Source organism: Anabrus simplex, chromosome 4 (assembly GCF_040414725.1).
Source record: "Anabrus simplex isolate iqAnaSimp1 chromosome 4, ASM4041472v1, whole genome shotgun sequence".
Lineage (NCBI taxonomy): Eukaryota > Metazoa > Arthropoda > Insecta > Orthoptera > Tettigoniidae > Anabrus > Anabrus simplex.
Window position 1 is genome coordinate 241541251 of NC_090268.1, and position 14875 is coordinate 241556125.

A 14875-nucleotide genomic window follows, 5' to 3' on the forward strand; every position below is an offset into this window, starting at 1 on the left:
CCAGCTTCCTAGATTTAGTCCCATAAGAGTCCGTGTATAGCCGCCATCTGGTGCAATCACCCCTAGGCTTCCTCCTTAAACCCTATGTCTCCCCTGTGTCAGCTTTCTTCATAAGAGCCTGTGTGTAGTCGCCATCTTGCGCAATCGCCCCTAGGTCGCCTTCTTAAGTCTCATGTCTCCCCTGGGCCAGCTTTCTCCATAACAGCCTATGAATAGCCGCCATCTTGCGCAGTAGCTTCTGGGCCAGCTTTCTCCATAAGAGCCCGTGTATAGCCACCATCTTGCGCAATCGCCCTTAGGCCGTCTCCTTAATTTCTATGTCTCCCCTGGGACAGTTTTCTCCATAATAGCCTATGTATAGCCGCCATCTCGCCTCGAACACCCTAGCAGTAGTAAGTTGTACACGGTCGCCATCTTGCGCAACCGCCCCTAGGCCGTCTCCGTAAGTCCTATGTCTCTCCTGGGCCAGCTTTCCCCATAGGAGCGTATGCATAGCGGCCATCTTGCACAGTAGCCCTTGCGCCAGCTCCCCAGAGTTAGTCCTATAAGAGCCCGTGTATAGCCGCCATCTTGCATATTAGCCCCTGCGCCAGCTCCGGCTCTTTTCCCTACTGAAGCGGATAACCGAGCCGCAAGTGCGACCATAACGGATGAATATCTGCCGAGAGGCCAGACTAACGAGTGGTTAATCGCAAGGGGTCTTGCAACCTATTGGAAGTTGCAGGGGCAATAGTTCAGATGATTGACTGATATGGCCTTGCAATAATACTCAAGATGGCTTAGTTGTGTTGATACTGCTACACAGCTGAAAGCAACAATAAACTCCGTAACTAACTCCCGAGGACGTGCAGCTATCTGTATATGAATGATGTAATGATGAAGGCTTCCTCCGGGGTAAAATATTCCGGAGGTAAAATAGTCCCGCATTCGGTCCTCCGGGTGGAGACTACATCAGAGAGGGCAACCATTAGGAAGCTGGATACTAACAGTCTGTCTGCGAGTCGGAGCGTGGAATGTTAGAAGTTTGAATCGTTATGGTCGGTTAGAGAATCTGAAAAGGGAGATGGATAGACTAAAGTTAGATGTAGTTGGTATAAGTGAAGTATGTGTGCAGGAAGAGCAGGATTTTTGATCAGACGACTACAGAATTATCCACACAAAATCAAACAGGGCAAGTGCAGGAGTTGGTCTAATACGAATAAAAAAATCGGGCAGCGGGTAAGCTACTATGACCAGCACAGTGAAACGGTTATTGTTGTGAAGATAGACACCAAACTAATGCCCACTACAATAGTACAGGTCTATATGCCTACTAGTTCAGTGGATGATGAAATCAAAAGAATATATGAAGAGATAGAAGATTTAATTCAATAGGTAAAAGGTGATGAGAATCTAATTGTGATGGGAGACTGGAATGCAGTGACCGAGCTTGATAGCTGCAGTCGCTTAAGTGCGGTCAGTATCCAGTATTCGGGAGATAGTAGGTTCGAACCCCATTGTCGGCAGCCCTGAAAATGGTTTTCTGTGGTTTCCCATTTTCACACCAGGCAAATGCTGGGGCTGTACCTTAATTAAGGCCACGGCCGCTTCCTTCCCACTCCTAGGCCTTTCCTGTCGCATTGTCGCCATAAGACCTATCTGTGTCGGTACGACGTAAAGCAAGTAGCAAAAACTGGAATGCAGTGGTAGACCAAGGAAGAGAAAGTAGCACATTAGAAGAATTCGGATTGGGACAAAGGAATAAAAAAGGAAGTCGGCTGGTTGAACTCTGCACTAATCATAATTTAGTCCTTGCTAATACTTGGTTCAAAGATCACAAATAACAGTTGTATGTGTGGATGAGACATGGAGACACTGAAAGGTATCAAATAGACTTCATTATGATTAGGAAGAGGTTCAGAAACTACATGTTGGACTGCAGAAATATCCCAGGAAAAGACGTAGACTCTTGACCACAACTTGTTGGTCACGAAATGTCCCCTGAAGTTGAAAAAATTTAATAAACAAAGGAATGCAAGGAGATGGGATTTAGACAAATTGAAAGAAAATAGTGTGAGAGATTGTTTCAAATAACATATTGCACAAAAACTAAATGAGAAGGTTGAAGGAAACACAATAGATGAAGGATGGACAGTCGTGAAGAATGAGGTCAGTAGGGCTGCTGAGGAAATGTTAGGATGAAAGCAAAGATCAACCAAGTATGAATGGGTAACTGAGGAGATATTAGATCTGATTGATGAACGACGGAAGTACAAGAATGGAAAAATGAAGAGGGCGGAATACATGGGCGCCCATGTGACAGTTTGAAGGGAGAGCCTAGACCTGGGGTTATGTAGTATTTTTTAAATTTTGGAAGATGAATGGTGGTAGAATAACACCCACGGTATCCCCCTGCCTGTTGGTGGGGGCAGAACTACCACTGCTACGTAATACCGACTTTTAAATAATATTCTTGAAATAAATAATCCTGACTACATTTGATTTTGCCTTTCCCCGAGAACTATGGAGGGGGAGCGCGGCCCCCTTGCCCCAGGGCATGGGCGCCCTTGGGCGGAAAAAGTTACAGGCAATTAAAGAATGAAGTGAATAGAAAGTGCAGGACAGGTAAGGAAGAATGGCTGAATAAGAAGTCCAAGGAAGCCGAAGATTATATGGACGTAGGAAAGGTAGATGTTGCATACAGAAAAATCAAGGAAACCTTTTGAGAAAGGAAATATGGGTATATTTTTTTAATATTAAGAGTTCATATGGGAAACCACTTCTAGGGAAAGAAGACAAGGCAGAAATATTGTTGGAACGTATCAAACAGTTGTATCAAGGTAAACACGTAGATGATATTGTTCAGGAACAAGAAGAGGCTGTTCATATTGATGACGTGGGAGACCCAATTTTGAGGTTAGAATTCGCCAGAGCTTTGAGAGACCTAAATGGGAACAAGGCACCTGAAATTGATGATATTCCCTCTGAATTACTGACTACCTTTGGAGAAACCAGCATAGCAAGGTTATTCCATTTAGTGCGTAAGATGTATGACACGGGAGAAGTGCCATCTGATTTTCGGCAGAATGTTGTTATACCTATTCGCTGAGAAGTGTGAAAACTATCGCACCTTTAGTTTAGTATCTCACGCCTGCAAAATTTTAACACGTATTATTTGCAGAAGAATTGAAGGACAAGTTGAAAGTGAGTTGGGACAAAATCAATTTGGCTTCAGAAGAAATGTATAAAGTTGATTGAATCAATCTATTTGAGATGATGAAGATGATCACGATCAGATACCGAGGACGAAAAATTATCTGCAATCTGTATAAAAATTAATCTGCAGTGATAAGAATCGAGGGATTTTAAAATGTTTATATACAGGATGATCCTAAAATATTGTTATGAACTTTGGGGATGGGTTCCTTGCACCAAAACAAAAAATTTCATATAAACATATTTCCCCAAATCAAACGTTTTTGTGTTATTAATTTATTAACGAAAATTTATGTTACGTTGGACAACTTTCCAGGTCAACAGAACAACTGCATTTATTTATGCACTCATTCATAGAAGGCTTTGATTCATTGTATCCTACGTAGATGGCGATGTGTTGTGATGGAGACTTTGTTTACTTTCTTCATTTGTCATGTGTGTACATGTAGTGAGTTACTGAAAGTGTACCTATTAGTTTCTCTTTAACGTTTCAATTGTGTACATGTTACAGTGAGCGTGTATCTTTCAACCATGGCAGGGAAGTCATGACGTGAGCAGGCAGACGTGATTTTTATGTACGGCTGTACGAATGGTAATGGACGCGAGGCTGCACGGCTGTATCATAGGTCGTTTACAGACCGAAGACAGCCGAGTCATCCACCGTTTGCTGGTGTTAATCGTCGCGTTGCTTAGAGAGGATCCGTAACACCACAGACAGTTGATCAAGGTAGACCAAGAGTTGCTCATACGCCTGACCAGGAAGAACACATTCTCCAGTCTGTCAAAGAAGATCCAGGTATTAGTACAAGGCAAGGGGCCATGGGATGTGGTACACCTCAAAGTACAGCACGGAGGATACTTCAAGAGTAGCTCCTCTATCCGTATCATTTTCAACCTGTGCAGGGTCTTTCACCCGCCAATCACCCACCTAGGGAGAACTTTTGTCAATGGTTTCTTGCAAAAACTGCCAATTCGTTGTTTGTCTCTTCAGTTTTGTTAACAGATGAGGCAACATTTGTAAGAGATGGAATAACGAACTTCCACAACCTACACACATGGACAGTTCTTAATCCTCGTGTTACAGTTCAGGCTAGACATCAGCATCAGTTTAGGATTAATGTGTGGGCTGGAATTGTAGGTGACTGTCTGGTAGGTCCACACGTTCTCCCAGCACGCCATACAGGGAGCTCTCTACAAGGACTTTATTCAGAATACTCTCCCAGACTTCTCAGAAGATGTACTCCCTCCAAATAAGAAGAAACATGGTTTGTGCATGATGGGGCTCCAGCACATTTTAATCTCATTGTCGAGATGCCCTGACCATAACAGATGGATAGGTAGAGGAGAAGCTGTTCCATGGCCTGCACATTCCCTCGACCACAAGCCATTGGATTTTTATCTCTGGGGGCACCTTACACAATTGGTTTATGCAGCAGACAATCCAGATGAAGAAATTCTTCGACGAATCATGGAAGGTTGAAAAACCATTCGACACCATCAGGGAGTATTTGAAAGGGTGTGACAGTCCGCGATTCGAAGAGTGCATGCATGTCTAGAAACAAGAGGACATTTTGAGCATTTGATATGAGTTTATGTGTTGAACACTTCCTAACAGGCTGACAATCTCAATGTCAATGTCAAAAACAGATTAATGTGTCGCTTCAAAATGTTATTTTATTAACAACATTTTGAAGTTTCATAAATCGAAAACGAAGAATTATGAGAAATATGTCTGCATGAACTTTTTTCTTCTTTTGGTGTAAGGAACCCATCCCCAAAGTAAAAAAATTTGAATTACCCTGTAGAACAGGCAGTAAAGGAAATCAGAGGAATTTGGAAAGGGAATTACAATCCGACGACAGGAAATCAAAACCCTGAGATTTGTCGATGATATAGTTATTATATCTGAGTCTGTACAAGATCTGGAGAAATTGCCGAATGGTATGGACAGAGTCTTGGGGAACTAGTACAAGATAAAAATAAGAAAGCCCAAAACAAAGGTAATGGAGTGCAATCGAATAAAGTCAGGTGATGCAGGCAACATTAGGTTAGAAAGGAAGTGGATGAATATTGTTACTTGGGTAGTAAAATAAATCTATCGATGGCAGAAGTAAGGAGGACATAAAGTGCAGACTAGCACAAGGAAGGGAGGCCTTCCTTAAGAAAAGAAATTTGCTCACTTCGAACACTGATATAGGAATAAGACAGATGTTTTTAAGACATTTATCTGGAGCGTGGCATTGTATGGAAGTAAAACATGGACGATAAATAGCTCAGAAAGAAAGAGAATAGAAGCTTTTGAAACGTGGTGTTATAGATGCTGAAGGTGAGATGGATAGATCGAATCACGAGATACTGAATTGAATTGGTGAGAAGAGATTTATTTTGCTGAAGTTGACCATAAGAAAGGATGGAATGGTAGGACACATCTTAAGACACCCAGGATTTGTTCAGAGTTGGTTTTTGAGTGAAGTGTAGGCGGTAAGAACGGGTAGGGGTAGAGCAAGGTAGAACAAGGAGTTACGCAGAAATGAAAAGCTTAACACAGGATAAGCTGCCATGGAGAACTGCATCAAACCAGTCTATCTACTGATAACGCAAACAAAAACATAAATATCTAAAATACAATATTTTCACTTTTTTAAATTTGAGTTAATAAGAGGTGCAGACGGTTGAAAAGTGCATGTGAAAAATTACCTCTTTAATTTCGATTTTCTTGGCCGTAAAATTAAATAGAATTTTTTTGCACTAAAACCAAATATATTATAGACTATACTGGACACTTCCGTATTCTCACGTACTAAACTGAGAGATATGTTGACAGTGGCGCATCTGGCGGCCCGACCTTAAACATCAGGCGGCAAGAGTGAAACTACAAAAAGCTGCATGTTAAAATTGATATAAGTAATGAAACTAAATGAGTTTAGCTTTGTTTTCCTATGAAAGTTGATGTTTATACGGATAGAAATAATGAAACTCAATAATGATTTCGTTTTTTCTGAATCCTTGGCTGATTGTCACCATTGAGACCTTCGGTTCATGAGGTCTTGCATTTGATTCCTGGCTGGACTGGGGATTTTAATTGCATATAATTAATTCTTCTGTGTGTTTGTGTTCGTTCCAACACTTTTCTGTTCACATTCCAACAACACGCTATACACTTCCAACCATCAAAGGAACATGCAATGTGATTATGATCTCGAACTTTTAGCTGCCTTAAATAGACTCTCAAATAGGTCCTAAAATATTTTTAGGCAGCTTCAATTTTATGTATTTTAACAGGGATCAATTAAGATACAATGTTTATTTTGCGAAATTGATAATAACTCGTTAGGGTGAAATACAAAACACGGTTGACTGACCTTTATTGCAAACGCCATCACAGAATATAATTTTACCATCCGATGTGAAATGGGAGAACTCCTGTAGGGCCTAAGCACTTCTTAATTAAAGACAACGTGGAACGTAACACTGTCTGCATAATTCACACACTGAACAAACGGGAATACCGAAATGTTCACACAGAATGACATGGAGATTATTTTTCTCCTGCCTTGTGACAGACTACGGGACTGTTTGCTGCAGGAGGTTCTTAAGGCTTTCTGGGCAGAGGTGGTTTACAGCTTTCCGATTTTAATAACTTGTTTAAGATACTGAAAACGAGTCAGCAAAAGCATTTTGATAGATTTAGGGATAAAAATACGAATTTTAGGAATATAGGTTCTAACATCAATTCAGGCATTTTAGGTACTATACGACCACCGTGTGTAACATTATAAATACATGAAACATGTAAATACAACTTCATTTTAATTAATCTCTTCGGGAAGAAAATAGGTCTTTCCTTGAAATTCGTGGTCTAGTGATTGCGTCCCTCCATATAGGGATGGCATTAGGAAGAGCATCTGGCCGTAAAATACGGCCAAATCCACATGTGCGACACAGCTTGCACCTGCGACTCTACCGATGTGGGAAAGGCGGTAGAAGAAGCAGGAAAAGAAGAATATTTGTTTTATGTACCGGTATATTGTTTTCACTTTTTTCATCAAGTAACAATATATTAACACAAATTTCTTAATATTCACAAACAATAGGACAATAATAACACAGTAGCTAAGAACAATTTAACAACCTAAAACAAAAAGACAACTACTCAATATGCACTAAGGCAGATAAAAGGAATACTACTGTACAATAATCATGGATAAAACTGAATACATTAAGAAGACAAAGCATTTTTACATAGAATAAAAACACTATTGTTAGTAAAGACCCCAATGTTTTGTCTCAATGAAAGTGAAGAAAGTTTTTGATAGCTAAGCAAGCTCAAAGTTATTGCAGCCAAAAACAGCACAAACCTTTCCAAACTTGGTTCAATGCTTGTATGATTGTAAATCCAAAAACTTTTGTCATCAGTTAAATTCAATTTCCACAAAAATATTCTTCTTAACACAAATCAAAGAAAAAATGTCACATCAGCTGAGCGGCATTACTATTACACTTAGTTTAAAGGCCGTCCCCTAGGTGCGCTGGAAATCAATATCTTGCAATATCTCGCAAAGTGGCACTATTCTCTATAGTGTATTTACTAAAACATTCTTCTTTAAATGCCTTAGGCAGATAATGATACAGGGGACCGTGAGCAAACGATATTTAATTGCTTGGGCTTTGATGAAGTTAAGCCGTGTCATTTTAGTGTTGTGAATGAGTGCTTTATAGTGAACCTAATCCGAAATTGTTTGTTAACATGTGTGTGCGTTGACACGACGAATATCTCAGCTGGAGGTTAATAATATTGTGAAATCTCTGTTACATATTCTGACTGGTAGTGTTAGCCCTCTCCTGTTCTGAGAGTATCTGGGAGTAAGAAATATGACGCAAGCATTGGAAGCAGCTAGCTAGAAAAACATGGAAGGGCTGTATGTCTTTCTTTTTTCTCTCCATAATGATCCTGGAGACTTGCCTTGTGCTTGGGTATTGGTTTGATGTAGGCCTATGTATTTCAGTCAGACGTCATAAAGAGCAGCCATGTTTCGAAGGGTCAAAACAAAGCAAGTTAGTACAAGAATATATGATGAGGTGACATGGAGATTGTGCGTGGCGATTGAACATCGTGAGTTTTAAGAAGTGAAAAGTTAGATTCTTGCCATCAAGAATGCCAGCCAGCGTATGGTCAGAGTACGGCTGCACTAATTGAAGTACGGTGATTGATGATGTTCTCTTTTCTTTCAGACTTATCATACCGGTAAGTTATGATTTCTTGGTAGGCTACCTGTATACTTTTGCGCTTGAAAGTTCATTCTTGCTGCCATCTGATATTGGTGTATGATTCATAGGAATTTGATATTCAGGTTCTTTCTTTTTTCTCTCCATAATGGTCCTGGAGAATTGCCTTGTGTTTGGGTATTGGTTTGATGTAGGCCTATGTATTTCAGTCAGACGTACACGAAGCATGGTAAATACAGTATTTTACTGATGTTTGTAAAATTTATGAAGTATTCATTGTATACTGAGAGAGTTAGCAATTCGATTAGGGGCGTTCAGATGTGAGCTTGCATTCGGGAGATAGTGGGTTCGAAGCACACTATGGGCAGCCCTGAAGATGGTTTTTCGTGGTTTTCCATTTTCATACCAGGCAAATACTGGGGCTGTACCTTAATTAAGGCCAAAGCCCCTTCCTCCCCACTCATAGCCTTTTCCGTCCGACTCGTTGGCTGAACGGTCAGCGTACTGGCCTTCGGTTCAGAGGGTCCCGGGTTCATTCCCGGCCGGGTCGGGGATTTTAACCTTAATTGGTTAATTCCAATGGCACGGGGGCTGGGTGTATGTGGTGTCTTCATCATCATTTCATCCTCATCACGACGCGCAGGTCGCCTACGGGAGTCAAACAGAAAGACCTGCATCTGGCGAGCCGAACCCGTCCTGGGATATCCCGGCACTAAAAGCCATACGACATTTTATAGCCTTTTCCTATCCCATCCTCGCCATAAGGCCTAGCTGTATCAGTGCGACATAAAGAAACTTGAAAGAAAAACGAAAACAGAATGATTATTGTAAACGTCAGCCACATTAATATTTAAAATAAGGCTATACTGCTATACTTTATAATAGACAATATTCAAGGTTACTATTCAGCTAGTAATCCCAGTATGGTACGTAAAAGGAAAAATAATATATGTCTCCTACAATGTAATACATATTTTACCTTAATTAAGGCCACGGCCGCTACTGTACCTTCCCAATCTTAACCTTTTCCAAACCTTCCGTCGCCGAAAGCCTTCGATGAGTTCGTGTGACATTAAATAAATAAATAAATAAATAAATAAATAAATAAAGTATGAGAAAAATAACATAAAAATAACACCTGGGAATTTTATAAAACATTCGGGTGTACCTTGAGTAGATATGACCCACCAAGTCTAAACTTCAGAAACCAAGAAGGAAAAGTAGCCCGGAGTGATGTGGAAAACAGTCAGATACTAGGAAACCATTTTGTAAAACTCCTTAATTGTGAACCAACATCCAAGAAATTTGACGACAATCACAAGGAACCAAATCCGGACTCGGAACCTCCAACTGTGGAAAAAGTCAGGAGCATCATCAAGACCTTGAAGAGTAATAAAGCACCTAGAGAAGATGGGATTATTGTGGACCTTTGGAAATATGCCGATAATTGAGCAATCGCTGAAATGACAAGAATCCTGAGCAAGATCTGGGAAGATGTGAAACTGCCAGATGGATGGACAGCAGCGTTGATACACCCACTTCACAGGAAATAAGACAAGACAGATGTTAACAATTACAGGGAAATATCGCTACTACAATGACATATAAGATATTTTCAAAATCACTGCTACATAGAAAAGAAAAGCAATTGGAGCCATAAATTGGTGAATATCAAGGAGGTTTTAGAAAGGGAAGGTCATGTGTGGAACAGATCCTGAATCTAAAATTGATCATTGCATACCAGAAACAGAGAAACAAGAAATTCGTGCTCACATTTGTGAACTTGGGAAACATTGAAACAATGATTAATATCTTAGAAGAAATGGGTCTAACGGTCTTATCGTTCAACCTGCGGAAGTCCACACATAGTTGATACTCTCCATTGTTCTTCATCGGTAGGACGATAGGTGAAGCCCAACAGGATGTACAGGTTTCGATGAGACCTTGTCCTTACATCTCTTGAATCTTCTGGATGACGAATTTGCGCTTATCCGATTTGATTGGATATGCACGTTGCTGGATGAGTGAGGATGCGCTGCGTTCAATGGTGTGCGTTACTGTGGTAGTCCGTCCTACTTTTATTGGTGATGACTTCCGGAAGGTCTTTTAAGGTGCGTCCCAGCTCCTCTTCTTCACTCGGTCAAAGATGTGTTAACTGGATATCTCCCAGGTCTACTTCGACTTCCGTATCCTTGCGAGTCCTAAGATTTCCATCATGCCAGGTGACCCTAAGACGTCTGCCTTTTACCAAAAAGACTTCATGAGCTGCATAGTCTAGGTTCACCTTGTATTCCACCAGCAAGTCATGACTTAATATGATGTCAGGTATCAGGTTCTGAATCACTGCAACGTCAATTAAAATAGGCATGCTCATACATTTAGCTATTAGTTTAGTCTCTCTTTGGATGGAGTCGGTTACCCCGTCTGCTGTTCCCACTACCCTTCCGAGGTGATGAGACTTCATAAGCGGTAGTAATCTGGCAACAGTCCCGTTGAAAAATGAATTGCTTGCTTGGCTGCCGTGTATGGCTGAAAATTTCTCGTTGCCAAACCTTAAGATGATAGCTGGGTGGGGTTGGCCTATTCTACTCACTATCTGACCAATTGCTTTCCTACTTACCAGGGTTGCTCGTGTGTCAAGTCTTGAGGCACCTTCCTGTTCTCGGTCCCACCCCCCCTTAATCAACATTGGGCCGGACCTAGTTTCTCCGACGTCAAGTTCCGCTCTTTCTCACTGGTAGCACTTCGTAACTGCACTGGTCTCTTCGGTAGCCTCGCTCTTGCGTTCCTCCTCTAGATGGGCGATGATTCAGCGTAGATCATCAAAGGATCTAGGTTATGATACTTTCATTAGGGGTCGAACCTTATCTTGGAGCAGCTCTGTGATGTCAGGCAAGATCTCGTTTTAGCTTCCTTCCACGTGCAAACGCTTGAAGAGTTGGTACTTCTGTACGACGGATGAGCTAGCTCTCATGCCAGTGGGTTGTGTCTCAGTCAGTAGCTTCCTTTTCACGGAATTCTTCACCGCTTCGGAATTAAACCTAGCGAGGAATTCCCTCTTGAAGTCCATCCAGTTTAAATTTAGACCCTTCAAGTTATTTCACCAAGTAGTGGCTTTTCCCTTTAATCGCGGTGTGAAGAGTTGCACAAACATGTCCTCTGTTAGATTAGTCCTTTCTAACAGACTGATCGATCCTTCAATGAAGCTAATCGGGTTTTCTTCCAGTCGCCCGTGGAATTCCGGAAGAATCTGTATAATCACCTTCGGTTCTAGTTGTGCTGTATTGCCGGTTAGGTTTGACGGGGTTAGAAGTGTGATACGTCCTGTTTGAGTTAATCTATCTTCTACTGCGTGAAGGATGACTGCCCTTATATTCTGCACATTTCATTTGATGTTCGAAAGTTCAGGTAAATGACTCAATAACACACATCTCCCTTGATGGATGAAAGTTCAGGTACATGACTCAATAAATCATCAGGCCCACACGTATGATCCAGTAACGAAGGAGGAAGTAAGGTGGGCGATAAAGAAAGGGAAGAAAAGACAGCAGGACCAGATCATGTATCCATTGCGCATCTGAAGGAATCTATAGATATTACACAAGATTTATGGATGGATCTCATGAACAAATGCATTGAATTAGGACAGATACCCGAAAGCTGGAGAAGAGCAACCATGAAGATTCTCTATAAAGGAAAAGCCTGGCTCATACAAAGGAGTGGTATTAGAAAGGGTTACGTTCATGTTCACGAAAATTCTAAATGAAAGACTACTGAAAGTTGTTGACAAACAAATCCTAGTATGCCAATTAGATTCAGGAAAGGCGTACGTACGTTGCAGGCAATTACCTACCTATCACAGCAAATAGAGGACTCTTAGACATCCCGGAGGGAAGTATTATGTAGATTTGTAGATTACAAGGAAGCGTTTTTATCTTGTGAACAGTAGGAAACTTCATGAAAAAGAAATGACTGGAATAGACCACCCAATTGCAAGGATACCAGAAGATCTCATAACTATAAATGTATAGAAACAGCGGGGAATCATCCGAACGGATTACTCAAACGAATGGCATATTAAAGGAGGACCCTATTTTAAGTCCTACACTATTCAACATATTTAGCAGATATCATGAACATAAATAGTCAGAACTCGAATACAACTATAATCCTCTATGCAGTTGACATGGTGATCGGGTCGCACATCGTGACTGTAGCAATAACAATTTGGACATAAAGTGTAATTTAGAATAGTCAAAACCGTACCATGAGGACTCTTAGACATCCCGGAGGGAAGTATTATGTAGATTTGTAGATTACAAGGAAGCGTTTTTATCTTGTGAACAGTAGGAAACTTCATGAAAAAGAAATGACTGGAATAGACCACCCAATTGCAAGGATACCAGAAGATCTCATAACTATAAATGTATAGATAACAGCGGGGAATCATCCGATACGGAAACTAACGGCAGGATGTGCACAGCGGAAGGAACCCTACGAGCAGTAGAGGCGATTGGGATTTAGAAGTGGGGGGGGCGAAAAAATATACAGACTACAGAAAGTAACCCGGTTAGCGGGCGGAGGGGGATTATACACATCAAAACTGAACAAAAAAGCTACAAAATGGTAAGATTTTTATGCTCTTTGAGCGAATTTCGACAGAGGGGTAAAGGTTAACAGTTTACTACATGAAGTGCGGCAATAATAGTTTTTTTTAGATTTTGATTCAATTCTATACAATAAATCTTTCACCAAAGAAACAATATTACACACGTATTACAATTAAATAGAAGTACGGCGTGATTATAAAATTAAAACATCATTTAGTATTTGACTACACTCTAAGAAACTAAGAGACAATATTGCAGAGACTGCCAGACCGACGAATGCACGCGGCAAGCAGGTGAATCATACCTCAGTGTCCACGACCTTGGCAAAAATATACCCCTGTTACCCATCCTCACAGCAGTTTCGAAGTCTCCAATACTTGCTGTGGCGCTATAAAAATCAGTTAACCGCGACGAACGATATTTTGTGCGTATTTTCGACACTAACATTGTTAATAATTTTTCCTTTACTAAGTGGGGGGCGAGTGCCCCCCTAACCCCCTTAGTCGCCGCTACTGCCTAAGAGGTTTTGGATCGAAGAACTTTTGTGGCCGAAATTTTGAACTAAGTATAATTTAGTTAATATCTACTTAGTGTAAAAACTGATTTATTATAAAAACATCTAAAAAGGAAATAATGACACTACCGTTAACATAAAACGCAAAATATAAAAACAAACCCTGAAGTTGCAGTCCTACAAACTTACCGATGCTAGTCTTCATGGAAAACACTTTAAATGTGAAGCAACCACCTTCACTAAAGGAATGAATTACAGGTCATTGAAAAAAATTGTTAAAAACTATCAGAATTACTGAGGTCAAGCTTAATGAAAAGTTAATTTAAGTAACAAAACTGTTAAAAAAGGCTTACCTCTTGGCAACGTGAACATGGACATAAAATCTCTTTACACCGCCGTAAAATATAATTAATTTCTGATAGAAAAATTGACTGGTAAACTCCTGCTTACCCCAATAGAGGCCAGAGAGCACAGAGATCCCGGACAACACACCCACTCTACATGATGCCAAAGACATAATTTAAACACCCTGCGACGTGCTTCCCGAAGGTAGCTCGCGCTAGATGGTGCAACCGGAAGTGGCACCGAAAAATTTATGACCAATGAGCGCACAGGAGTTACCTTTCGATTAATTTAAAACAATCAAATTTACATTTATTAATTAGACGCTGGTTGCCTTGTCCTTGAAAACTTCTCGAAGCTAGTACCTTGTGCAAGTCCAGAAAAATCGACACGTGCGGTACAGGTGTCCCAAAAATGTAGACGATAAAATAATAAAATTTTAAGTAATCCAAAATGTTCTTGAAGAAGGCCAAATATATAAACTCTTGCAGCACACTTCACAAGAACAGAAGTTCAACAAGCAATTAATGAGCTGGAGAATTGGGCCAGGGAAAACTATGATACTATAAGTCAAGAAATAGCTGTACATATGACTTTTAGGAAGGGGGCAAAAGCAGCAACAAACGAAATAAAGCGTTATCAGGAACACCAATGGAAAAGGTAAACAAATTCAAATACCTAGAGCACAGAGATCCCGGACAACACTGAACAAAGAAGCTACAAAATGGTAAGTTTTTGATGCTCTTTGAGCGAATTTAGACAGAGAGGTAAAGGGTGACAGTTTACTAACTTAAGTGAGGCAATAATCGTTTTTTTAATATTTTGATTCAGTACTACCATACAAAAATCTTTCACCAAAGAAACAATATTACACACGTATTACAATTAAATAGAAGGTGGGATTATAAAATTAAAACATCATTTAGTATTTGACTACACTCTAAGAAACTAAGAGACAATATTAAAGAGACTGCCAGACTGACGAATG